Source organism: Balaenoptera acutorostrata, chromosome 21, assembly GCF_949987535.1.
Source record: "Balaenoptera acutorostrata chromosome 21, mBalAcu1.1, whole genome shotgun sequence".
In the NCBI taxonomy this organism is placed as follows: Eukaryota; Metazoa; Chordata; class Mammalia; order Artiodactyla; family Balaenopteridae; genus Balaenoptera; species Balaenoptera acutorostrata.
The window spans coordinates 16941791-16968523 of record NC_080084.1 but is presented as its reverse complement, the minus strand read 5'-3'; the positions used below and the strand labels follow the sequence as shown (position 1 = coordinate 16968523).

Below are 26733 nucleotides of genomic sequence, written 5' to 3'. Positions count from 1 at the left end.
CGGGATTTCTTTAAATGTGGCGCATGTGGTTTGATACAATCCCCACTTTCTCCTCCATCCACGCCATGGCCTTCTAAATGACTTCGGTTAAGCACAGTCTACTGTTCCTTCAACAAGAAGAAAGGAAAGCAATGGAAAATCTGGCAAGATGAATTGAATATGAGTCAATGCTTGGACTACTGGAAGTGAAAGACATGTCCAGAAATTTAAAAAAACCCTTTCAGCAAATTGAGAGCATTGATTGAACTTTGCAAGGAAGTGTTTCTTTCGTATTTTTCTTTTTTGATAAATGTCAGAGGTATTGAAATCAAGAGAGTAAATAAAAAACATTGAGCAAGGATGATGGCTATGGATGGTGGCATTAAAAGTCTTACTTGTAACTGAGTGTGGAATAATCAGGGTAGAAGCCTATGGGGGGTGGTTCTCTTAGAATCCATCCTAATGGGAGCTAGGCTGGGGGCACGGGGCTGTGGGCTTTATAGGCACAAAACCACAGAGCTACGCCCCAGCTCGGAATCAGAGTTAACTTCTTCTTGTGGTTTGGTTTTCCGTTTCAGTGCCCATGCCCAGTTCCCACTGGTACCCACAGGATCGTCCCTTCTTATTGGCTTGGTTGCTTGCAGCAGGTCTGGCGCCCGGGACCAGCGGCCCCAGGTGGGAGTCTCGGCAGGTCTTTCTAGGAGGTGGTGCTTAGCTTTTCTTTGTTTTCAGTCTCCATCTTGATGAAAAGCTAGTAATGTTTTCACTATCAAAGAACACCTAGAGCCATGTGTTATAGACTGGTTCCATGTTCTAGCATGTTTTGAAAAGTTACACTTTTTTCTTCTGGAAGTTTGAAGGGTCACTGGGACATGGGTGTGCATGGGGCGTGTTCCCCTCCCCCATGTTATATTTAGAACCTGTGCTGTTAGTTCATTTCTACCCAAACCCTACAGGCAGTGTCCCTGATTCTGTTCCAAGTGACCTTAACAGTGTTCCCTAACAATTAGCTGCATTTGTGGCTAATTGCATCTCAGTGCTTGGAATAAACATTTCAGTTCACTTCTCAGGGGCTGACAAATGGGAGCTGCTGTACTCAGTTTCTTGTTTTATATTGTCATCAGCATTACCAGGCAGCTTTTTTGGAAGATGGACATGTACTTAGATACAGATCGCTTACCCTCTAGAAGATCGTTGTTTTAGAACTTCATACTTGGAATCCAACCTGGAGATTCTGATTCAGTGAATCTGGGATGGGGCCCAGGAATTTGTAGTTTTAACAAGTATCTTGGGTGATTCTTATCATCAGAGAAGCCTGGAAAACACTGCTTTATTGTATACTCGACTTTCCTGTTCTCTCTCCCACCTCAATCACATAGACCTGCGAAATATTTGCATGTTGTCTTTGTAATGAAGCTGTACGCTTCTATTTGGCAGCGTGAATATAACATGGCGATTTTGAGCCCTTGTGATTTTTTTAAAATGGAGTTTTACCAGATCAGTCTTCTTGACACATTTAATTCACTGCTCGCTCCTTTATGAACTTCGAGTTGTTAAACAACTCTGATGTCTTCGCTTCTGTTTTTGTTTTTTTAATCGGAAATTTAGTTCATTAGAAAAACCTGCTAAGGCAGCTGTTCAAAGTAGTGATTGATGTTCTTTTCAATTAAAAATTGGGGGGAAGGGAGAAAATGGGAAGTTGTTTCATTGCTATAGGGGTTCAGTTTTCCAAGATGAAAAGAGTTCTGGAGATTGATTGCACAACAACGCGAATATACTTAACACTACTGAAATGTACACTTAAAAATGGTTAAGATGGTACCTTTTATGTTATGTGGTTTTTTTACCACAATTAAAAAAGTTTTGGGGAAGTGAACACAGGTTTATTGTCCAGATAAAGGACAGAAAATGAACATGTGTACCTCTGATTTGGCCAGACACTGTGTTAAGACCTTTTCTACTTTTTCAGTTTATTATTTTAGTCTTTAAATGACCCTGTCCCAGTTACACAGATAAGGAAATAGAAGGTCACTGAACTCAAAGGCCAGGGTCACTCAGATGTAGAGCCCAGGGTTCTGCCCAGCTCTGCCCACCTCCACACTCATGCTCTTTCTGGTTGTAAACTTCTGCCCTACCTAGGTTCCCTGACTCTTTCTGGAGCTTCAGAGAAGCATGAGTCCTGTGCAGCACACCTAGGCTGGAGGGGACCTTCTTCAGACACATCTCTGTGCAGTGAGCTTCTCCAATGGATGTCCACTCTGGGTTCCCCAATCTTGTGAGCTGGTAAGATTTAATGTTGGCAAACTAGGAAAGTTTAAGGCTTACCTTTAACAATTCTTTAGCTATGAGCGACTCTCTAAAGGGATGAGTTGAGAATGACAGAAGCCCCAGTTTGGAATGATGTACGTACAGTTCACCAATCCCCTTGACCAGTCCTGGGTGCATAACCGATGCCCACCAAAGCTCCCTGGGATTCGCTGTAGTCCGGTGTTGGCTTCAGGCTCTGGGTACCACTGGGAAACCCTTAGCCCACAGTGGCTAAAGGCAATGTCTCTGTCATGTCCCATTGGGACCTTCCCTCCCTTGTCATGGTTTTCTGTCACTGCCACCCCTCCTCTCTCTCCCCTGCAGGTCAGAATCAGAATGCTCTCATTGACAGATCAAAGCTTTCCTACTATCTGCAAAAGCTTCTGTGCATCTGAGCGCAGTGGCATCAAGTTTAGAATTTAATGTCCTGGTTTCATTAACTATATTTCAATGACTCTAGGGACTGCCTTCCCTAATTATGCCTACTCAGCTCTGTGCCATTGCTGGAACTTCTCTTATGTATTTGCTGCAATATGAGTCTCTTTTTGTCTCCTTTCTCTTTGACGACCCCCCGCCCACTCCCGCCAATAAAAGAGAACAACTTTTAGGCTGAGGGCTTCCTGGAGAATCTATTCCATTGGACAGAAGGATTTGACAAGTCTGTGCTCACCATCAAACTTGACCTTCTGTTTCTATCCACTTAGGACCTGTATCCTGCCTGCCATCTGTTTTTCTACCATGATTTCATCTTTTATAAGTCACTTTACCTCTCTGGGTCCCACTTACTCATTTATTAAATGAAGGTCCCTTCTAGCCTGAGCATTCCAGGATTGCACTAATTTTTCTCTCTATTCCCAAGTTTATCACCCCTGGAATGCCTCTCTTTACTTGGAGCTCTGGTAACAGAGAACAGGCAGTGTTGACCCAGCCCACTCTTGGCTTCTCCTACTAGGACCCCAAAGACACTCTGGCACCTCCCGGGCTCTGGGGCCAAGATGACTTGACTCTTCTTGATGCAGGTGGAGGCTGGAGCTTTGTTTTAGGAAGTGGCTCAGAATGACTGAATCAGAGCTCAGGAAATTCCAGTACTGACCTCACAGTGACTGGTATCAGAGGAGCCCTAATGATACACGCTGCCTCAATGTCCTTATTCACATTCCTTTGCAAGTCCCTACTTGTAAAATGAGGTTACGATAATACCATGAAAACTTAAACTTACCTTCAATAACTTCTATCTTTTGCTGACAATCAATACTTTTCTTAAACAACTTTTCTTCAGTTCCAGCTGGTTTTGAGGAGTAGGGCTTTTCCCCCCACCCCCCCACAGAGTTTTAAGAAATGCTTCCTCAGCAAATTGAGAATAAGAAGGTATATAAAATGTTGTCTCTCACTATCTCCATGACTCGTTCCAAAGTGTTAGTTTAGAAACTTTTGTAATTCAGATGAAAGTTTCAGAAAAATGACAACATATAAAAAAGTCTGCAGGATCATTCCATAGTAGTCAAAACTGAAAACAGTCAGAACCAACATCTTTAAAGATGCCAGTAAAGTTGGTGATGGGTGTAGCTATGTCGTGGGTACCATGATCCATGGGAGAGACTCAGGAGTGTGTTCCTTCTCAGTTATGGACTATTAGAGACCACTCAGCCTTTACATGATAGGAGTGCTTGCAATGACAGAGCATAAATTTTTAAAGCAATCTTTTTTTTCCATTAATGTATTGGGTTAGCCAAAAGTTTCGTTCAGTTCTTTTTCCGTAAGATGGCTCTGGTAGCACTTAGTTGTCTTTAACTTCATTCGAAACAATTTTGTTAGATTGTGACAGCTGTCATATCAGCGTGCATTTAAAAAGAGGCTTATCAAAATCGGTGAATTTTTGTGTAGCCATTTTAATATTGAAGATGGAAGAAAAAAAGCAACATTTTTGGCCTGTTATGCTTTATTATTTCAAGAAAGGTAAAAATGCAAAAAAAGATTTGTGCAGTGTATGGAGAAGGTGCTGTGACTGAAGGTGTCAAAAGTGGTTTGCGAAGTTTTGTGCTGGAGATTTCTCGCTGGATGATGCTCCCGGTCGGGTAGACCAGTTGAAGTTGACAGCGATCAAATCAAGACATTAACTGAGAACGATCAATGTTATACCAGGCGGGAGATAGCCGACATACTCAAAATATCCAAATAAAGCACTGAAAATCATTAGCACCAGCTTGGTTATGTGAATCGCTTTGATGTTTGGGTTCCACATAAGTTAAGCGAAAAAAACCTTCTTGACCATATTTCCACATGCGATTCTCTACTTAAACGTAATGAAAACGTTCCATTTTAAAAACAAATTGTGACAGGCAATGAAAAGTGGATACTGTGCAACAATGTGGAACAAAAGAGATCGTGGGGCAAGCGAAATGAACCACCACCAACCACACCAAAGGCCGGTCTTCATCCAAAGAAGGTGATGTTGTGTATATGGTGGGATTGCAAGGGAGTCCTCTATTATGAGCTCCTTCCAGAAAACCAAACGATTAATTCCAGCAAGTACTGCTCCCAATTAGACCAACTGAAAGCAGCACTCGACGAAAAGCGTCCAGAATCAGTCAACAAAAAACACATAATCTTCTATCAGGATAACGCAAGACCCCATATTTCTTTGATGACCGGACAAAAACTGTTACAGCTTGGCTAGGAAGTTCTGATTCATCCCCTGTATTCACCAGACATTGCACCTTCGCATTTCCATTGATTTCGGTCTTTACAAAATTCTCTTAATGGAAAAAATTTCAATTCCCTGGAAGACTGTAAAAGGCACCTGGAACAGTTCTTTGCTCAGAAAGATAAAAAGTTTTGGGAAGATGGAATTATGAAGTTGCCTGAAAAATGGCAGAAGTTAGTGGAACAAAAGGGTGAATACGTTGTTCAATAAATTTCTTGGTGAAAATGAAAAATGTATCTTTTATTTTTACTTAAAAACCGAAGGCTATAACTGATTCACTTTGTTATAAAGCAGAAACTAACACACCACCGTAAAGCAATTATACTCCAATAAAAATGTTAAAAAAAAAAACCCAAAAAAACCGAAGGCACTTTTTGGCCAACCCACTATTTGTTAATGATTTCGTGTTGATTCTGTATTGATTTATTGATTATGAATTTCATTCATTCCTGTACTTATTCATTCAAACATCATCCCTGAATTCTACCTGCCATGTGTCAGACTCTGGATGGAGCTCTGGCATTAATTAGAGCACTGAACAAGGCAAGGAAGCTCTCTGACTTCACAGAGCTTGCATTTGAGAGGAGGGTTATAAACCGACTAGTAAATGAATTGAATAATAACAGATTTTGATAAATGCCACAAAACAATTAACATGGTATAACATTAATAGTCAAGCTAGAAATCACTGAAATCCTAATTTGCTTACCCCTTTGGTTTTCTGATTCTCTACTTTCTTTTCCATTGTTCCTTCAGACCAAGAGTTCCCTAACTCAAGTTCAAGTAACTAACGGTCAGAAAACAAGCAAGTAAATGCCTAAGGGAGCGGTTTTTGCGGTTGCAGATAAACAGGCCTCCTCACTAACCACTCCTATGTAGTACCTTTCTTGCATTTTGGGAATCTTCAAAGTAGGCCATTTTTAAAAAGTCACAGGATCCTCATTTAAAAAAAAAATTTTGATATATGTATAAAATTACGGTTCAAGACAGTTTAAAAAAAGGTTTATATTTGACATAGCTCCATTCAAATTCATGATGTTAATTTTCTGAAATAACATTGGCAAGAAAAGATGAGAAATAAAATCAACCAACACCTAAATTGTGGGCTTACAAAGAGCTTTATGATTTCACCATGGAAAAAAAAAACTTGTTCCACTGTTCCCCACCCTCTGTCCTTTGTTCTGGCCTGGTTTTCTGGAACTCCCAGTTCTGATCTGGGTTTTCCTACTGATTGGGGAACACCAGCAAAGCATTTACCTTCCGTGTCTGCTTATCTCGAATTTGTCTCATTTGTATACATGTTGCCTGGTTTAGATGAGTCCAACCTGTAACAATGCTCTCTCTATGGGTTTCTGTTATTGTTCTATATCTTAGAATATAAGTTAGAATTGCCTGTGTATTTTAGCACTATCTTCAATTTTTGTTTTTGCTTCAAAATAATTAAAAAATAATGAGATTTGTACAAATGAAATTTAACAATCACGCTTCTCACCATAAAGCCCTTGCCAAGGCAATAAATTATAACGAGTATTTAAAACAACCCGTCTGGTATTGAGGAAACCAAGCGGCTCTTTTCAAGTAGAAGAAAGACAGGAGAGGTTTTCTATATTAATGAGAACTCTACTTTAATTCTGTTGGGAGGGCTGCCGATGGCATACAAGGCTGTGTTTTATTGGGCTGAACATCTGTCACTGGCTTACAGAGCTGTTAATCATTCATTTCATATTCAGACTTATCAGTATTCATTAAAAACTCTCCATTTGAGCAAGTTTTTCCCAGAAGGAAAAAGTACCCTATTTCGGGGTCTTAGGTTTCTTTCTTTTCTTAAAAAAAAAGTTCAATTTTAAACACATTTTTCAGCCAGCAGCAAGCAGCAACTGGCAACAGGAGGTGGGAACTTGTCATACATGCAGATGACCAAGCAGCTTGTCCCTAGGGAAGGTTTAGTGTTGGTAGGAGCAGGATTCAAAATTAAAATTTAAAGTCACCAATTTCCATCTTGATTCCTCACCTCCAAGATAATTTCAAAGTCGGTGCAAATGGCATTCCATTAGCATCTCTCAAGAGTCTTGCATATTTTTCTTGGGAGGTTGTAGGAAGCCTGAGCCGAAGTCCCTGGATGGTTAGGGCAGCCCTCTCATGGCCTCACTTACTTGGGAATCCAGGCACACACACAGTGTCTGAAGGTCTAAACAGAAAATAGGATGTCCTGCTCCAGCAAAAATCGAATGATTTTCCATATTTGCAGCAGAAAACTAATCCAGCAGCGATTTCTTCCGCCAGACCCACTTTGCAGCTCTGGCGTGTATTGAAAATGCAAGAAATATGCACGGTGATCCATGGTTGCTTATTTCCCATTTATGAGACACGACTATTCCTAATGTTACCTGTATGGTCATTACCATACATCATCATACCCACAGTCTCTCAATGATTCAGAGAGGAATTAATGTACACTGCATTTTTTTCATTTAGGCAAGGATATTAGAATAAATCTATTAGGTTTAGTACAAAAGGAGCCCACAACCAAACAACCCATATCAAGAAAAACCAACCATTGGGTTTAGAGGAAACTATTTTCATTTAAATGGAATGAAAGACCAGGCCTTCTGTCTCTGAGGAATGAGGATATAAAGTATAAACTTCTGAAACCTCTAAATCCCAGCAGAAATGCAGTCTTGCAGGAGAATGTGGGCAGCAACCAGACGCCCTCGGAGGGAGAAGGTTTGGTCTCGGCTCTTGGGCGCTCTCCCTCAGCGCTCTTTCCTGCCTTTGAAGCCTCCATGGAGGTGAGCAGGAACCAGAATCAGTTTTATCCTGTACTGAAGGCAGATGCTTGGTCTCCTGTCACAGAACACCTGAGCGTTTATCTGTCCGAATACAGACTTTAGGCCAGCAGAATTTTTTCCAAGTGGGGGATGAGTGGCTGGGAGTCATATCCTGTCCCCCATCCCAGCCCAGCATCCGCAGGAGTCTCAACTCGTGGCCTGAACTTACTACCATAAGTGTCTTGTCAGGCTGTAGTTTAAAAAAATTTTTTTTTTTTAAATTTTGGCCGCACTGTGTGGCATGTGGGATCTTAGTTCCCCGACCAGGGATCGAACCCACGCCCCCTGCGTTTGAGGTGCAGAGTCTTAACCAGCTGGACCACCGGGGAAGTCCCCCAGGCTGTATTTTGAAGAGATTGGCCCTCATCTAGTTTTAGTTGCAGCCTAAAGCTGATGTGGCCAGAAAGCAAAAAGAAAATACAGTGAGGAAAAAAAGACAAGAATTTTGCTTGTCCCAGACTGCGTCTGTGCTGTGTATTACTTCGTCTGGACTCAGTCTTTGGGAGCCTAAACACATGGTTATAACTGCTGTAAGGTGTGGGGATCTCACAGCCCAGCAAATTCCCAAGTTCAAAACCACATGGAAAGGGCAAGAGGCAAGGATGTATTGCCTATCCACAGAAAAGTATTGCTGGGAGCATTTTTTTCCCGTTTTTAAACTCTTATTTTGAAATAATTTCAGGGTTTAAAAAATACAAAAAAGTACTGTATATCCTTCACCCAGAGTCCCCAAATTTAACATCTGACATGGTCACAGCTATGGAAGTATTTTAGTACAACGATCAAAATCAGGAGATTAAGCTTGATACAGTACTAAGATCTAATATTTAGACATTCAAACTTTGCCACTTGGCCCATTAATGTTCTTTTTCTGGTCCAAGATCCAATCAAGGATCTCACCTGGAATTTAATTTTCCTGTCCCCTTAGTTTCCTTTTATCTGCAATGTTTCCTCCATCTTTCTTTATCTTTCATGACCTTGACGCTTCTGGAGAGTACAGGCCAATTATTTTGTGGAATATCCCTCAGTTTGGGTTTGCCTGATGGATCCTTGTGATGAGATTCAGGTTGTGTATCTTTGGCACATGTATCAGAAATGTCCCATTATTGGTGAGGTGCACTTTGGTTGAGGTGGTGTCTCCTGGGCTCCTCCTTTATACAGTTTTCTTTTTTTATTGAGGCATAGCTGATGTACAATATTATATAAGTTTCAGGTATACAACATAGTGATTCACAATTTTAAAGGTTATATTCCATTTATAGTTATTATAAAATATTGGCTATATTCCCTGTTGTACAAGGTATCCTTGTAGCTTATTTACTTTATACTTAGTAGTTTGTAACTCTTAATCTCCTACCTCTGTCGTGCCCCTCCCTGCTTCCCTCTCCCCGCTGGTAACCACTAGTTTGTTCTCTATATCTGGGAGTCTGTGTCTTTCTTGTTATACTCACTAGTTTGCTTTATTTGTTAGATTCCACATATAAGTGATATCATACAGTATTTGCCTTTGTCTGACTTATTTCACTTAGACCCTCTAGGTCCATCCATGTGGTTGCAAATGGCAAAATTTCATTCTTTTTATCTAGTTATTTTTTTCCCTTTGTAAACACTAAGTCTCTTATGAAGAGATACTTTGAGACTAAATATCCTGTTTCTCGTCATACATTCACTTATTCCTTTTAGCATCCTTTGATGATTCTTACCTGAAGCAATTATTACTGTGGTGTTTTTCCAAATGGTGGGTTTCTATCATTCCTTCTATGTTTTTTAGTTGAAATTGTACAGTAAGGAAGAGCTTCCTTTTCTCTCATTTATTTATTTTAAAATTGTTCATATCAGTAAGGGCTCATGGATTCTTATTTTTTTTCTATGAGTTATCAATCCATTACTACCATCATTTATTTTCTTGTTCAAATTATCCCTGGGTTTGGCCATTAGGAGCCCCTTCAAAGAGGTTCCTGTGTCCCTTGTGACATGCCCCTATCATTCCTCGGGCACTTTTTTTTTTTTTTTTTTTAATTTTTATTTATTTATTTATGGCTGTGTTGGGTCTTCGTTTCTGTGCGAGGGCTTTCTCTAGTTGTGGCAAGTGGGGGCCACTCTTCATCGCGGTGCACGGGCCTCTCACTATCGCGGCCTCTCTTGTTGCGGAGCACAGGCTCCAGACACGCAAGCTCAGTAATTGTGGCTCACGGGCCCAGCCGCTCTGCGGCATGTGGGATCTTCCCAGACCAGGGCTCGAACCCGTGTCCCCCGCATTGGCAGGCAGATTCTCAACCACTGCGCCACCAGGGAAGCCCCCTCGGGCACTTTCTTTGTTACTTTCTGACGTATCAAGATGTTCCAAGCTCATCTGGTTCTTTCCCTGCTCCAGCCCTGGAATCAGCTATTTCTTCCAGAAAGACTGTTCCTTTTCTTGGAGAATGGTGTTTAGAGTCTAAGATCTTGGAGATGGTTGTTCTCATTGCCGTTGAAGTGTCATTACTTCTAGGCCTCTCAGTGGGCAGAGCTAAGAAATATATATTATAGACACATTTGTTTCTGTTAATATCTGTACATCTATTAAAAACCGTAAGTGCGTACTATCTCCAATTGCAATCCGAACCCATAGGGCTCCTTCTTTTTTTTTTTTTTAAGAAATTTATTTATTTATTTATTTTTGGCTGCATTGGATCTTTGTTGCTACACATGGGCTTTCTCTAGTTGCGGCTAGTGGGGGCTACTCTTTGTTGTGGTGCGCAGGCTTCTCATTGCAGTGGCTTCTCTCGTTGCAGAGCATGGGCTCTAGGGCACTTGGGCTTCAGTAGTTGTGGCCCACGGGCTTAGTTGCTCCGTGGCATGTGGGATCTTCCTGGACCAGGGCTTGAACCCGTGTCTCCTGCATTGGCAGGCGGATTCTCAACCACTGCGCCACCAGGGAAGCCCCATAGGGCTCCTTCTTACCTTCCTCCTTTCTCATTTGTAACTCCTTTCTCTGACAATGAGAACTCTAGTCCTCGTATATTTACCTACCTGTTCAATCCTAGAATATACATAAACTAGTTTAACATCTTACCTTAAGTGCCTGGACTTAGTTACACAAGTGAGAAATTACATGTGAATTTTAAAATGTCATTTAAAAAATCCTCACTTTTCCTTCTCATAACATCACCCTTAGTAACTTTCTATAGTAGTGCAAATTTTACCTTTTATTCTTCCAGAGACATCACAAGGCTGTCTTATTTCTTACTTAGGATTCCACATTTATTAGAGGCTTTCTTTTCAAGTAACTTTTACAGGAGGAGCGTTGGGAATGGAATAAAAAATATTTTATCTTTTCTTTCTCTGATTTTACTTAGAGTATTTCAAACAGAACAAAAGAGGATTGTTAGCCAATCCATCTGTTTTCTTTCAATACAGTCACCTTGTCTTTTCATCTAGTTTAATTTTCATATTAATAGAATAGGGAACCATCAGAGCTCTCAACATGCAAAGCACTGACTTCTGCCCAATTTCTGAAAAAGTTAGGATGATGAAGAATGCGAAGGGTTTCTGGAGACCTGGAGATTTATTGAGATTATCCTGAGCAAGGATGCCATCCCCTTGTTAAAGAAAGACAGAATTGACAAATGCAGCATTCTCAGTATTTCTCTGTACTCTAATACCCTAAAATCGTTGGCCTGGCCCTTTAAGACAAGCTATAGAACAACATTGCTGCCACAGCAGTCATCACTGCAGAGGAGCTGAGATGCATGGAAATATTGTAAACGTAGTTTTTGCCATGAGAACATGGCCCACAGACCTCTACTCTGTGCCTCTACTTCATTTGCGCATAGGATGCCAACAATAGATCAAAGTCGAGGCAGTTAACCCCTCACTTGCTTGCCGCCCAAATTCACCAAAATCCTACATTTGTTCAGTGCAAAGCTGATCATTTTCTTCAGGACCAGCTCTGGCTAAAATAGGAGACAGCAAGAAAAAATTTTATAGAATATATGAGCCCAAGCCCTCATCTGTCCAAGATATTTGTACTATATTTCTAACAGTTAGCTCAAGTAAGTGAAAGTAATCAACCTTAATAGGTTAAAATCCCTACCAAAACAAAGACTGTTTCAAAAACAATTTAGCTGCATAACTGTTACAAGGTTGTACCGTAAAAAATTCACAATAAGTTTTAAAATAAAGGAGTGGGAAAAGATATACTAGGAAAGCATAATAAAAATAGAGCAGGGTGGGGACTTCCCTGGTGGTGCAGTGGATAAGACTCTGCGCTACCAGTGCAGGGGGCCCGGGTTCAATCCCTGGTCAGGGAATTAGATTCCACATACATGCCAAAACTAAGAGTGCATATGCCAGAACTAAGGAGCCGGCCTGCCGCAGCTAACACCCAGTGCAACCAAATAAATAAATAAATACTGAAAAAACAACAACAACAAAAAACAGCAGGGTGGCAAGAATATCACACAAAGTAAAATTAAGAACAAAAGGATCTAAATGGGGCAAGATGATATTAAAAATGATAAAAAATACAGTAGACAAAACCTATAGTTATAAAACCTCATGCACTGATTAACATAGCTAAGATGTACATAAGGCAATAAAACTATTGGGAGGCTGATAATAATTTAATAGATCACAATATTAGTGGTAGATTTTAATATTACTTTTAATATTTTAAATTATTTTTTAAAAAGTAATATTTAAATTACTTTTAATACTAATACTTTTAGTATTAAAACAGATTGAGTAGTTTAAAGAAATTTATTTATTTATTTATTTTTGGCTGCATTGGATCTTCACTGCTGCGCGCGGGCTTTCTCTAGTTGCCGTGAGCGGGAGCTAGTCTTCGTTGCAGTGCACGGGCTTCTCATTGTGGTGGCTTCTCTTGTTGCGGAGCATGGGCTCTAGTAGCACGGGCTTCAGTAGTTGTGGCACACGGGCTTCAGTAGTTGTGGCTCACGCACTCTAGAGCACAGACTCAGTAGTTGTGGCGCACGGGCTTAGTCACTCCACGGCATGTGGGATCTTCCCAGACCAGGGCTCGAACCTGTGTCCCCTGCATTGGCAGGCGATTCTTAACCACTGCACTACCAGGGAAGTCCCCATAGAGGAATTTCTAAGAATAACGTGTCTGTCCTCTCTCTGTATCTTTCTCCCCTCGGAATGTCTGTTGAGTTTTTGAGAAAAGTCTGAGATTTCTTGGCTCTGCCCTTTCTGGTTTACATGTGCTTACTTGCGAGAGAGGCTCCTTTCTGGAATGCTTTCTTTCCATGTGGTATTGTATTTATCAGGGCAGCTGTGCCTCTGTGGAGGAGGTTTGCTGTTACCTGCCTTGACCCGGATGAGTTTATTTCCCAGGTGAAGAATTAGGAAGCCACCTGAATCCACAACGTCTACGCCACCTTGTCCAATTAGTCTTGCCAATTAAGCTGGTGTTTTGATCTGCTTCAGTCTGATTCTTGTGTTCAGAAAAGGTTCCAGACTCAAGGTGGGGAACAGATAGGGTGTTATTCACTGGTACCCTAAGACCCCCACTAATGCTAATAAAAATTCTCGGTATACTAGGAACCAAAGGAAGCTTCCTTACATAGCAGAAACCAATAGCAACTATCGTATTAAGTGGTGGATTAACAAAGGAATTCCTATAAAAGTCAGGAACAAGGCAAGAATGCCCCCCAATTATTGCCAGCATCCAACCTTGTTAGGAAGACTATAGTCAATGGGATGACACAAACATGATTATTTTCTAATGATATATTTTCATACATAGAAAATCTTAGAAAATCAGCTGAAAAAATATTGAAACCAATAAGTATGATCAATAAAATGTAGAGAAAGTTATGTACAAAAGCCAATTGCTTTTCATCGTATAGCAATTATCTGTTAGAAAATGTAATGGAAAAAAGATCCGTTCACACTAGGGATAAAACTATAAAATACCCAGAACATGCTTAAAAAGAAACGTGAAAAATCTCTTTGAAGAAATCTACAAAACTTCTCTGGTGGAAATAAAAGGAAGAAATGTCCTAAATCAATGGAGAGAGAACTAGCAGAGGTCAATGATAGCCTTATTCTAGTAGGACAATGTTTACTGTATTTCTCATTAGTTAAACAGAAAGGCAAATAAAAGCACTATAGGGTTCTTAAGGAAGTGACCAGAAAATATCATTAACATGGCATCAAAGTTCCATATTAAACAAGTTTCTGAGTTATTCAATACTATTCAACATTTTTTATAGTTTTGGGGATTTGGATGAGGCCTGTGTCACACATGGTCCCTGACAACATTGTCAGTCTCCGGTGATCCTTCCTCAACCCTAAGTGGCAGGACAGACTCATCGTCACTGAGAGCCTGGCACAAAGCAGGAATCATCTACTGCACGGATCTTCTTCTGCTGGAAAATGGCCATGTAGAATTACGTGTGCAGCAAAAAGGGAGTTAACTAGGTTCAGCAAGCAGCATTTTCTCCCAAAGCTGAAGATTGGTTCCTCCCATGGAGTCAGAAAGCTGATTAAGCATCTCTCCTTTGAGATGCATCACCTTGTGTGAATCACCAACAGCTTTGAACAGCCCTGAACTGCTCTATAGAGCCTGTGCCAGTTTGATTTGAGACTCCAGAAAGATTCCAATAATACATTTACTCCTCATTTTGTGGGTCTTTGAGCTCTCAGACCATAATCTCTACTTACTAGATTATCTATTTTTGGTGATGAATGTTTTTTTCCCATCAGCAGTGAATGTGGGACTTCCCTGGTGGTGCAGTGGTTAAGAATCCGCCTGCCAATGTAGGGGACATGGGTTCGAGTCCTGGTCCGGGAAGATCCCACGTGCCGCGAAGCAACAAAGCCCGTGCGCCACAACTACTGAGTCTGTGCTCTAGAGCCTGTGAGCTACAACTACTGAAGCCCATGTGCCACAACTACTGAAGCCCACGCGCCTAGAGCCCATACTCCTCAACAAGAGAAGCCACTGCAATAAGAAGCCCGCGCACCGCAACGAAGCGTAGCCCCTGCTCACGGTAACTAGAGAAAGCCCGCGCACAGTAACGAAGACCCAACGCAGCCATAAATAAATAAATTTAAAAAAAAAAAAGTGAATGTACCAAGACCTACACTTCAAGCAAGCAGATTCCATGATATGTGAAGGTTCTGTGGAAACCAAAATATATGATTAATCAGAGGTTCCAAACACATTCCACTGGAGTCATTGTGACTCTGCTCTTCGTCTCACTCTCCACTGCAAATCTCTAAGTCTATCCGGTAAGCCTTACCTTCAAGATCTATTCCGAGTTCCACTGCTTCTTCACTACTTCTGTCGCAGCCCAAACCACCATTATTTTTGCTTAGGTGACCACAGGAGTCTTCAGCTGATCTCCCTGCTTCCACCAGTGCCCCCCTTTTTTAAAAAAATGAAAGTCATAGCATGTTACTTCTTTGCTTTAAACCCTTCAGTGGCTTTTTCCTTTGCTCAGAGCAAAAGCCAAAACCCATATAATGGTCCATAAATAGAATGACCATATGATTTATCCTATAAACAGGGACATCTTTAGAATGAAAGGGGGAGGTATGACAGATTATCCCAGAACAATAGGCAGAGACAGGGCTATCTCAGGCAAATGAGATGTATGGTCACCCTGTCTATAAAGCCTTGTATGATCTGTCCACCCCCTGCATCCTATCAGCCCTCATCACCCACCAGTATCACCCTCTTTCTCTGCTCTGCCCAAAGAGGCCTCCTTGCTGTTCTTTGAACATGCTAAGTGTGCTCCCACCTCAGGACCTTTTGCACTTGCTCTTCCCTCTAAATGAAATGTTCTTCTCCCAGATAAGTGCATGTCTTATCCTTTCCTCTCTCGTGGACTCAGCTCAAATATCCCCTTATTAGGGAGACCCTCTTTGACCATCCCGTAAATTACAGCACTCTCAGCCCCTCTCCCACTTCCCCAGTGCTCCTTATCCCCCTCACCCTGCTGACTTTTTCTTCTACTTTCCTTATCACCATCTGTCATGTTAGATATTTATCTTTTATTGTTTATGGTGTGTTTTCTCCCGCAAGAATGTAAGCTCTGTGAGAACGGGGACTTTAATTTGCTCATGATTATATCTCCAGCCTCCAGAACTCTGCCCAGCATGTAGGGAGTACTGTGAATATCTATTGAAGGAATGAGTGAGTGGCTGAAGTGAAGAGACATGTGGAAATCATGGTGTTCCCTGGGGAATAGCGCGAAGTATTTATGTTTAATCCCATCATGTGAAGTAGGAATAATTTGTCAGCAGAAAATATGGCCGTATGATCTTCGTAACATAAAATCATAACCACAAAAGTCCACAAGCAACATCAACAAAAATGAAACCCAGCAAACTATTGAACTACGAAAGATGGTCTATTTCCAGGTTTTTACGTTCATATTTGCTTGCATCTTGTTAATTGATTTTGTCCTTTTACTCCTGCAAGTGCTGAAGTTCTTATAAGAGATACGTTGGAGAAAAACATATGATTTTGCACATTTTCTCCTTTAGCTTGACTGTTTCTAAGGAAAGAAAGCCACTGGTCACAGATGGTCATGGAACACCCTGGAGTGTTCTGCTGACTTGGGGCTTAGGAACTGGTGTAATAAATCACAATGAGTTCAACATAAATCGCCCTTGGAGAGCTTCCACATCCTTGCTAATACTGAGATCTGTATAAAATATCAGTCAATTTAATAAAGGAAAATTGGGATCTCATCTGTTATAATTTTGTTATAATTATCATTTTAATTAAATTACTAACTAGGGAGATTGAATATTTTTTCCATACATGTTTAATATTTATGTTTTTTCTTCTGTGGATTTCTATTAATCTCTTATGTCGATTTAGTTATTGTGATAGTCTTTTTATTCTTGAATTGTTCGAGCTCTCTCTGTATGTAAGACCTCTTATGTTGTCAGTGGTCATTTGCCTTGCACTTTTGTTTCTGGTTGCTTTTTGCTACATAGAAGATGGGTACATAAGTAATTTCCTGTATAATATTTTGCCTTTGGTTTTATATTTATAAAGCTTTCTACACCTATGTGTATGTGGAGGGTCAGGGGAAAGGAGTTGTATGTGCGTTAGTGTGTGTATGTGTATCTTTGTTCCTCTTGTTGTCATCAAGTGAGGCAAAAGTCCTGTGGGTAACAGTTTATTACACACACACCACCCTGTGTCTGTCAGTCAGTCAGTCAGGGAGTAAATCACACTGGCTTTCTTTGTGTATGTCAGATTGGTGTGAAACGCATGCTGTGGACCAGCAGGTGTCCTGCTGTGGCAGCCCTAGTCTTCTGTGCTGGGAGACAGTCTCAGAAACAGGAATGATGGGGTTCATCATTGTATGCTTTTCTGCCTTTCTTGTCCTTTCCCCTTATCCTTCCATTTTTCCATTCCAATTTCCTCTCCTTTGTAAGTTGCTGAACAAGTTTATAAGAACGAGGATTGATTTGTCTTAAGAAAAGGCAACTACAAATTACTCTGGAAGTTTCCCAAAGGCAGGACTATATTTTATTCATTTTTGAATCCTCAAAACCCAGAACACAATACATACACTCTGTATTTGAATTAGGTGGCATAATTTCAAACTTGAAGCAAATGAGGAATTTCTTTGAACATAGTAACAAGTATACACATGAAGTCATTGACCCAATTTTAATCAAAGTTGAGAGCGTTGAGTCAGACACAAAACAAAAGTAGAAAATAAACGGTAGAACAGTAACAGAGGGAAGTTTTGGAGTCTCTTTCTCTAAAATAAATAAAAGAAAATGGCTCTGTTGGAGAGCTTCTGCTTTTCTTATTGGTCTTTAGATGGGGCCTAGACCAGCTCCTTCTATAGGGTTCTCCTGGATTTCTGATGCTGTCAAATTTGGCCGGAAAAACTGAGTGAGGCAAGATGCATTACTAGTGGGCATTCAGTCTTTGCAGCGTCCTGTCCTTTTTCTGTCGGAGCATGTGGCCTCCATCTGGGAGCCTGGCCCTGCTGCTGTCCTTCCCCTGGCAATGACCTTGACATAGACAGCAGAGATGGAAGGTTCTAGTACTTATATCAAATCCATTTTTGCTGATGACCCTGCCTTCCTTTGTCCCAAGTCTGGTGACTGACATTTGCCCTGTTTTCTTTTCCTCTGCATCACTATCATGTAAATCCAGGGGTTCTGCAATCTCTTTAAAATCTGGACTCTGATTGGATTGAACTCCACAGGAGTCTTGAACTCCATCTTCTTCTCCATTCAAGGTTTGGGTCTATGCTTCCTGCTGCACTGCTTATCTAATGACTGTCTGCGGGGAGTCAGGACCCCCCCACCCCCGCCCCCAGCGTGTCTGGGGAAAGGATCCCATGCCTCATGTCAATCACAGGCAGCCTCAACACCAAGCACGCTGCTTGCTATGTTCTCTCTACCACACCAAGCTGTTTCCCCACACCTGCAGCAATTTCCCCTCCATCCCTCAGGGACCAGGTCCAGGCTGGTTGTGGCCCCTTCCAAACTGCTCCATGTGACCATGGCTAAGTGGATTGACTCAGCTATGTTCCAGGGTGCTGCAATGGTAAACAAACTAAAGGAGCATGACATCAGCAAACTCAAACTCCTGACTGAGAGGTTTCACAGTCGATAATGAGCAAGATGGTTGCCTTTGACTTTTACACTGAGCTCTTACCATTTGCCACCATCTTAAATACCACTCCTATCTTCTCCATTTCTGCATCAAAATCTGTTCCTCTTTCACTGCAGGTCTTCTAAGGAACAGCTCAGCAGAGTGGAAGGATAAGCAATTTAGAATGTGTAAAGGACACCAATTTCCTGGAGAGGCAGGGGGAGATAGATCATACAGGCTGGCTTCTGCAGCTGTGGAATCTCAACGTAGGATTTATCTCCTAGGCTGGATGAAGCCGGCTCTGTTTACCTGTGTATCTGCCCCTTCAGCACTTGGAAACAACTCACTTCAGTTATTGTAACAAGAAAAGGAACTTATTGGTAGAATATGGGGTAGCTCACAGAGTTAACAGCGAGGATGGAGAATCCGGCAAGCACCAAGGGAAGTTGGGTGGTTAGCACAGGCTAGAACACAACACAACAGGTACAGACTGGTGAGGGTGCTTCTTCCAGCACTACTGCTTGCATGGGTGCCCCTGGACCCTGAATGGTACCACCGGGATGAATTCTAAATTGTCGCTGCCCCTAGGAGTCATTGCTCTAGACTCAAATTATTAGGCAAGAGTCAATCATGGCTGTATTTTGGTTGTAACCTCATATCCTTGCTGCTTTCCATGAAGGCTCACACAAAGGCAGAACTTGAGAAGGGGGTTCAGATGCTGGATGGTCAAAAATATGGCAAATCCTTATTTCTCTTTTGACAACTTCCTTGAGAATACAAATCATATATCAATAGAGGTTCCCAAGAGCGTTGCTGATATTCATCCAGTTGGAAGACTAGCTCCCAATGGCCAAGAGGCAGGAAGTTGAAATGGAACGACCTGGAATCTGCCTCACACACACTCTTGGGCTTAGTGTCTGTCCTCCCCTGGATGGTTGACCCCATGAGGTCAGGGTCCCTGACTGTCTCGGTGGCATTACATCCCCAGTGCCTCTCAGAGGGTATTATAGGTTGAATTGTGTCCCTCTCAAATTCATATGTTGAAGTCCTAACCCATGTGAGTGTCACCTTATTTGGAAATAAGGTCATTGCAGCTGAATTAGTTAAGATGAGGTCATAGTGGAGTAGAGTGGGCCCCCTAATCTGTCTTGTGTCCTTATAAAAAGGGGAAATTTGGACACAGATCCATATACAGGGAGAAACGCCTTGTGAAGAGTGGAGTTATGCCACCACAGCTAAGGAGTTACCAGAACCTCGGAGAGAGGCTGGAAACAGATCCTTCCCTAGCGCCTTCAGAGGGAGCGTGGCCCTGCCTTGACCTCAGACTTGCAGCCTTCAGAACTATGAGACAATAAATTTCTGTTGTCTAAACCACATAGTTTGTGGTACTTTGATATGGCAACTCTAGGAAACTAACGTGAAGGGCCTAGCATAGAAAATGACAAACATTTGTTTGAAAGAAAGTATAAAGAATTGTCCTGTCCCTTACTAGCTGTGAGATTTTGATGAATGAATATTATTCCATGATACGAGATGGAAGAAATGTCTCACTCATTTTATTTCTTTAAATCAAATGTATTCTGCTCCCCATCCCACTGGGTTGGTAGTAAGTTTAATGTTACGATGGGTTCCCTTCTGCCCCATATCCCAGGCCATTGGGAAGGTTCTTGATGTCTTATATCATCCAATACCTTTGGAGAGGACTTTTGTTCCTTGAGCACATGAAGAACCCAGTTTGCACCCGCTGGGCTTCTCACTGAGGCTGGTACCCTGGCCTCCCCAAGAACACCTAAGAAGCAAGCTCCTATGAGTCTTGCCCTCCCTCCATGGTGTAGCAAGTTTCAGCTGATTCTCACAACTCTTGAGACCAGGTGTTCATCTCTCCTCGATGCCTCTCCCCCCAGATCGTCTTCCATTTTCAAGCTTGAGGAATAAAATCTCTCTCCTTAACTCTCACAGCTTCTTCCCTTCTCTTTCCAAGGCACTCACCTTTCTCCTCACCCCGTGCCCTCCAGAGACATCTCACTAGCTTTGGCTTTCTGAAATCCAAACCAGCAAGTTATGCTTGACCTTGGCAACACAAGCCCTTCTTGAGGCTAGTGAATGCAATGATTGGACTACCATCTTCATTGGGAACAGCAAAGTTCACTGTGAATGAAACACAAATTAATATATGTAGTAGATTGTGTTATTGTTCACAATGATTTACTCTCTCTTTCTACAAAAGGGTTAGACACCCCACCCACTGCTATGTGACTTGCCATGCTCCCTTGTGAAAAATATGTATTCCCTGCCCCCAGTGATTTCAGGCTTAGCTTTGGCCAATGGGAGATGAGCAGACAGGACATGATGATGTCTGAGCACTGTTTCCACTAGCCCCCTTACTTCTTCCCTTTGCTATGAAAATAGTATATTCCATACACAGGCGTATCTCAGAGATATCACAGATTTAGTTCCAGACCACTGCAATAAAGTGAATATTGCAATAAAGCGAGTCACACGAATTTTGGGGTTTCCCAGTGCATATAAAAGTTATGTTTACATTATACTGTAATCTATTAGTGTGCAATAGCATTATGTCTAAAAAATATATATACCTTAATTAAAAATACCTTCTGATAAAAAATGCTAACCATCATCTGAAACTTCAATGAATCTTTTTGCTGGTGGAGGGTTTGAAATATTGCAAGAATTACCAAAATGTGACACAGAGACACAAAGTAAGCAAATGCTGTTGGAAAATGGCACCAATAGACATCCTAGACACAGGGTTGCCGCAATTCTTCAATTTGTAAAAAATGCAGTATCTATGAAGTGCAATAAAGCAAGAATGATAAAACAAGGAATGCCCTAGAACTTTCAGCCTTGATTCTTGTGGAACAGACCCACAGCCAACTTGCAGTTTGTGCAGAGCCATAGTCTGGTGCTAACCCACAGGCAATGTGTAACACGAATGAGAAATAAATCTTTGTTATTGTAGTCTACCAAGATTTGGGGCCTAGGGTTGTTTGTAATCACAGGATTATCTAGCAAAATCTTACTAGTAAAATATCTAAATAATTATTCTTCCACATTGGGAAAGATTACTTCCCTTCTCTGAGCCTCAGTCTCATTACGTAGAGTTGATTGGCTGGACCAGGTGATATCTTCGATTCTTTCCAGTTCTAATCTTCTAGGATTCTAAATCAATATGAGGGCTTCCCCGGTGGTGCAGTGGTTAAGAATCTGCCTGTCAATGCATGGGACACGGGTTCAAGCCCTGGTCCGGGAAGATCCCACGTGCCTTGGAACAACTAAGCCCGTGCGCCACAACTACTGAGCCTGCCCCCTAGAGCCCGTGAGCCACAACTACTGAGCCCACGTGCTGCAGCTACTGAAGCCTGCGAGCCTAGAGTCCATGCTCTGCAACAAGAGAAGCCACTGCAATGAGAAGCCTGTGCACCGCAACAAAGAGTAGCCCCCGCATGCCGCAACTAGAGAAAGCCCGCATGCAGCAATGAAGACCCAATGCAGCCAAAAATAAATAAATTAAATAAATAAATAAATAAGACCAACTTCCTTCTGCATCCTGGGTCCACAGGGCTCATCCCTGAGGCATCTGCTAACCTCTTGCCCTCTCCTCCCCACTACAACCTTCATTCTAACCCAGAGGTATATGACCAAGCAGGTAGCCAGCATTGTAGCGTAGAAAGAACTAAGGCTTTGGAAACACGCAGACTCGGTTCTAATCCCAGTAACTAATTACTATCTGTTTGACTGTAAGCAAGAGTTAAGTTTACCTAACCTCTCTGAGCTTTCATTTTCCCATCTGTAAAATGGGAATAATGAGAGGATTGTGATGATGAAATAAGATAATATGTGTAAAGTTTCTAATACAGAACTTGTCACATATTAGGTATGCAATAAATGTTAATTCCCTTCTTCCTTTAAGGGTTTTCTTCACCTGAGAGGATTTGCAACACGTCCTAAGATAAAAGGAAGAAATTCTGAAAATTCATTTCAGATATCAGCTGTAGGTAGAGGAGGTGATGTTAGGAATTCTTTTTTTTTTTTTTTTTTTTTTAATTTTATAGCTACTTTATTTATTTATTTTTTTTGGCTGTGTTGGGTCTTCGGTTCGTGCGAGGGCTTTCTCTGGTTACGGCAAGTGGGGGCCACTCTTCATCGCGGTGCGCGGGCCTCTCACTATCGTGGCCTCTCTTGTTGCGGGGCACAGGCTCCAGACGCGCAGGCTCAGTAGTTGTGGCTCACGGGCCTAGTTGTTCCATAGCATGTGGGATCTTCCCAGACCAGGGCTCGAACCCGTGTCCCCTGCATTAGCAGGCAGATTCTTAACCACTGCGCCACCAGGGAAGCCCTAGGAATTCTTGAATCCCATACATTAAACACATGGAGGGATGTGGCCTCTATCTCTTCCACTTACTTTCCATGGTCAAGCTTGTTGTGTCTAGGTTGAGGGTGTATAATCCTCTCACAGGGATAAGCAGTGAATAGTTGGAACAATGGTACACCTACCACAAGGGGCCACACCCCTTTCTTAAAGAAGCCTAGGGAACAAAGTAAGTCAAGAAATAGGGGGTGGTGAGCTAGATTAAATGCTGTTGAGAGGCTGAGTAAGATGAGGTCAGAGAAGTGACCATTGGGTTTGGAAATACAGAGGCCTTTTGGAAATAAGTCATTGTTCTAGGCTGACATATTAAGTACCTATTAATGTGTACTTTCTGTTCTAGAAGCACGTGGTGGCAATACTCTTGTCAGCTTGCCCCCTGAAGAACAATCTCGCTACATCTATGCTCTGAAAGTGGAGCTGATTAAAGATCGGTGATGTGCTGGAGCAGCTTGCAGGTCCAATAACCAAAGGTATTTGACCACAGAAGTAGAAAATGTTAATAAAACAAGGGGGCCATTAGACTGAGATGGTTCTAATACTTTAGCAGTCTGCATGAACAAACAAAAACCTGACGCTGTAGATGCCTCAGGTTATCCAATCACAAACGGCCACCTCGGCTTTTCCACGTAAGACAAAGGCTTAAGCCACAGCCAGTCAATTAATTTCCTGCCTTTGCTTGTGCCTTTTCCCTGTAAAAGTCTTGCCCCTGGCTGCTCTTGGTGGAGTGCTCCTAACCACTTATGGTTTGGCCGTGTCGATTCCAACCGACGTTTGCTCAAAAAACTCTTAAAATTTCTAATATGCCTGTTTACTTTTGAACAAAGGTAACCTGAATTTTGATTTGCCCATAGTTATATGCATTCTTGGAGAGGAATCATTGGCTAAACAAATAGCAACTAGTAACCTTCTGACCAAATTAGTTTAAGGGTATTTTTCTGAAGACAAAAGAAAGCATTGACCAATAAGTTTGAGTTGCACGGAAGATTCTCTGCACTCAGAGAATTAGTCAGATTTTCCTGGACCATCCCTCACACTTCCCCCAGACTTAACTCTTTGCTTGTTTGCGGGGAGTCTGTGCAGGAGTTTATGGAGTTGGGGGCGGGGGTTGTGTTGGTGAAGAAATGGTAACGGGTGTGGAACTGAAGTGCTGACTCCAGGTATTTTTTTCCCCTCAACTTGCTTGCGGTTGAGGATGACCCTCAGTGTCATTTTGATATTTGGCAAGGTACCTGAAAAACCTGAAATTTCTCCATGTGATCTATATCTACTTTGACATTTTAAAAGAATGGCTCTTTTAAAATGTAAATTCTAACCTTTGAATTTTTTTTTTTTTTGGAGTTTAGAATATTAAGGTTGGTAAGGAGAGCTCCAAGTTTTGAGACTTAATCATTAAAAAAAAAAAAAAAAAAAAAGTGAGAATCTCTATAACCCTGACAAATTTAGCTGCCCTCTGCTTATATCTGGAGATGAGAGAGCTCATTGTCTCACTACCCAAGGGACAAAACCAATTTTCAACTAATGGAATTCTAATTTTCAGGAAGTCCTTTCTGATGCTTAATTAAAACTTGCCTCCTTAAAACTTCCTATCAAGTAATTTATGCTGGGAATAATGTAAGTGTGCATATTAGTCAGGCTTTTCTAGAAACAGAAAAAATAGGATATATAGAGACATAAATGTAAGGGAAGGTTTATTATACGAACTAGCTCATGCAGTTTTGGAGGCTGAGATGCCCCCTTCCGTCTACCTTCTGCAAGCTGGAGAACCAGGAAAGCCAGTGGTACAATTCAGTCCATGTCCAAAGGCCTGGGAACCAGGGATCTGCTGGTATAAGTCCCAGAGTCCAAAGGCCCGAGACCCGGGAGCTCTGATGTCCGAGGATAGGAGAGGATGAACATCCGTGCTCAAGAAGAGAGAGAAAATTCTCCCTTCCTCCACCTTTTTGTTCTATTGGGGTGCTCAAGGAATTGGATGATGCCAGCCCACATTGGTGAGGGTGGATCTTCTATACTCAGTCTACTGAGTCAAATGATTCTCTTCCAGAAACATCCTCACAGACAAACCCAGAAATAATGTTTTACCAGCTATCTGGACATCCCTTAGCCCAGTCAAGCTGACACATAAAATTAACCATCACAACATGGTATAATAATAAATACATTTGGTTTTTGTCCCTGGTGCCCTGGCACAGAGCTCCTAAAACCCCTGGAATTTCTTGAGTGAGAGGAGCGTCTTTTTTTTTTTTAATTGAAGTATAGTTGATTTACAATGTTGTGTTAATTTCTGCTGTACAACAGAGTGACTCAGTTATACATATACATATTCATACATACATGGATACATACATTCATATATACATATGCATTTTTCATATTCTTTTCCATTGTGGTTTATCACAGGACATTGAATATAGTTCCCTGTCCTATATAGTAGGACCTTGTTGTTTATCCATCCTATATATAATAGTTTGTGTCTACTAATCCCAAACTCCCATTCCTTCCCCCCCGTACTCCCCCTTCCCCTTGGCAGCCACAAGTGTGTTCTCTATGTCTGTGAGTCTGTTTCTGTTTTGTAGATAGGTTCATTTGTGCCATATTTTAGATGCCACACATAAGTGATATTACATATAATTTGTCTTTCTCTTTCTGACTAACTTCGCTTAGTATGATAATCTCTAGCTCCGTCCATGTTGCTGCAAATGGCATTATTTCATTCTTTTTTATGGTTGAGTAATATTCCATTGTATATATGTACCACATCTTCTTTATCCATTCATCTGTCAATGGACATTTAGATTGTTTCTATGTCTTAGCTATTGTAAATAGCACTGCTATGAACATAGGGGTGCATGTACCTTTTTGAATTATGGTTTTGTCCATACACATGCCCAGGAGTGGAATTGCTGGATCATATGGGAACTCTATTTTTAGTGTTTTGTGGAACCTCCATACTGTTCTCCATAGTGGCTGCACCAATTTACATTCCCACCAACAGTGTAGGAGGGTTCCCTTTTCAGAGGAGCGTCTTTTGTTATTCATTCTGAGCCCCTTTCTATCACACCTGAGTTTCTGCTAATGCGGTGACTTAAGGTAGGGCCCTGGATAGCTTCAGGATGGGAGCCAGTCAAAAACCAAGCCAACATTAGAGGGTTGGACTTTCAGCCCCACTGCCCTGGCCCCTGGGAGAGGAGAGTGGATGGAGATTGAATTCAGTCACCAATGACCAATGATTAATTAATCATGCCAAATAATGAAACCTCTATAAACACCCATAAATGACAGGGTTGGGGAGATACCAAGTTGGTGAGCACTTCCATGTGCTGGGAGGCTGGGGTACCCCAACTCCACAGAGACAGGCTTCTGCCCTCAGGAGCATTTCAGACCTCATCCTGTGTACCTCTTTGTCTAACTGGTCATTTGTGTCCTTTATAATAAGTTGTTATAATAAGTGTAGCATTTTCCTGAGTCCTGTGAGTCATTCTAGCAAATTATGGAAACTGGGGTGGGGGGCACAGGTGTGGAAACTTCTGAATTTTTAGCCAAAGTCAGACAGAAATTTGGGTCTTATGTTGGTGTCTGAAGTGAGGGCAGTCTTGTGGGAACTGAGATCCTTTAACTTGTGGGATTGGAAGCTAACTCCTGGTAGTTAGCGTCAGAATGGGATTGACTGTTGGACACCCAGTTGGTACCCAGAAAATCAGAGAATAGGGTAAATCTACTCCATCTTTTATGTGAGAATCCTTTGACTCTTCTTTAGTCTTCTCTTATGTCAAACCTCTTTCGTTCTTCAAACTCTCACATGAGGTAATTGACAAACTGCTCATCACCCATATCAACCTTCTCCATGACTCATCAGAAACTCTAGTTTGTAAAAGTCTATCTTAAAATGCTATACTTAAACTTCAGCACACTTCTCTAGCCATGGCCAAAAGAGGAGGCTATA

The 26733-nt window shown here is 41.6% G+C and overlaps 1 long non-coding RNA gene across 1 annotated transcript in view; it reads left to right on the top strand.

The window, feature by feature from the left end:
* Positions 1-23210, top strand: part of LOC130706112 (uncharacterized) — a 55178-nt gene extending 31968 nt beyond the window's left edge. The window contains exons 2-3 of the long non-coding RNA XR_009006513.1: positions 2119-2262; positions 23134-23210. This is a non-coding gene — a long non-coding RNA (uncharacterized LOC130706112). The remainder of the gene's footprint in view (positions 1-2118; positions 2263-23133) is intronic.
* The last annotated feature ends 3523 nt before the right edge of the window (positions 23211-26733 follow it).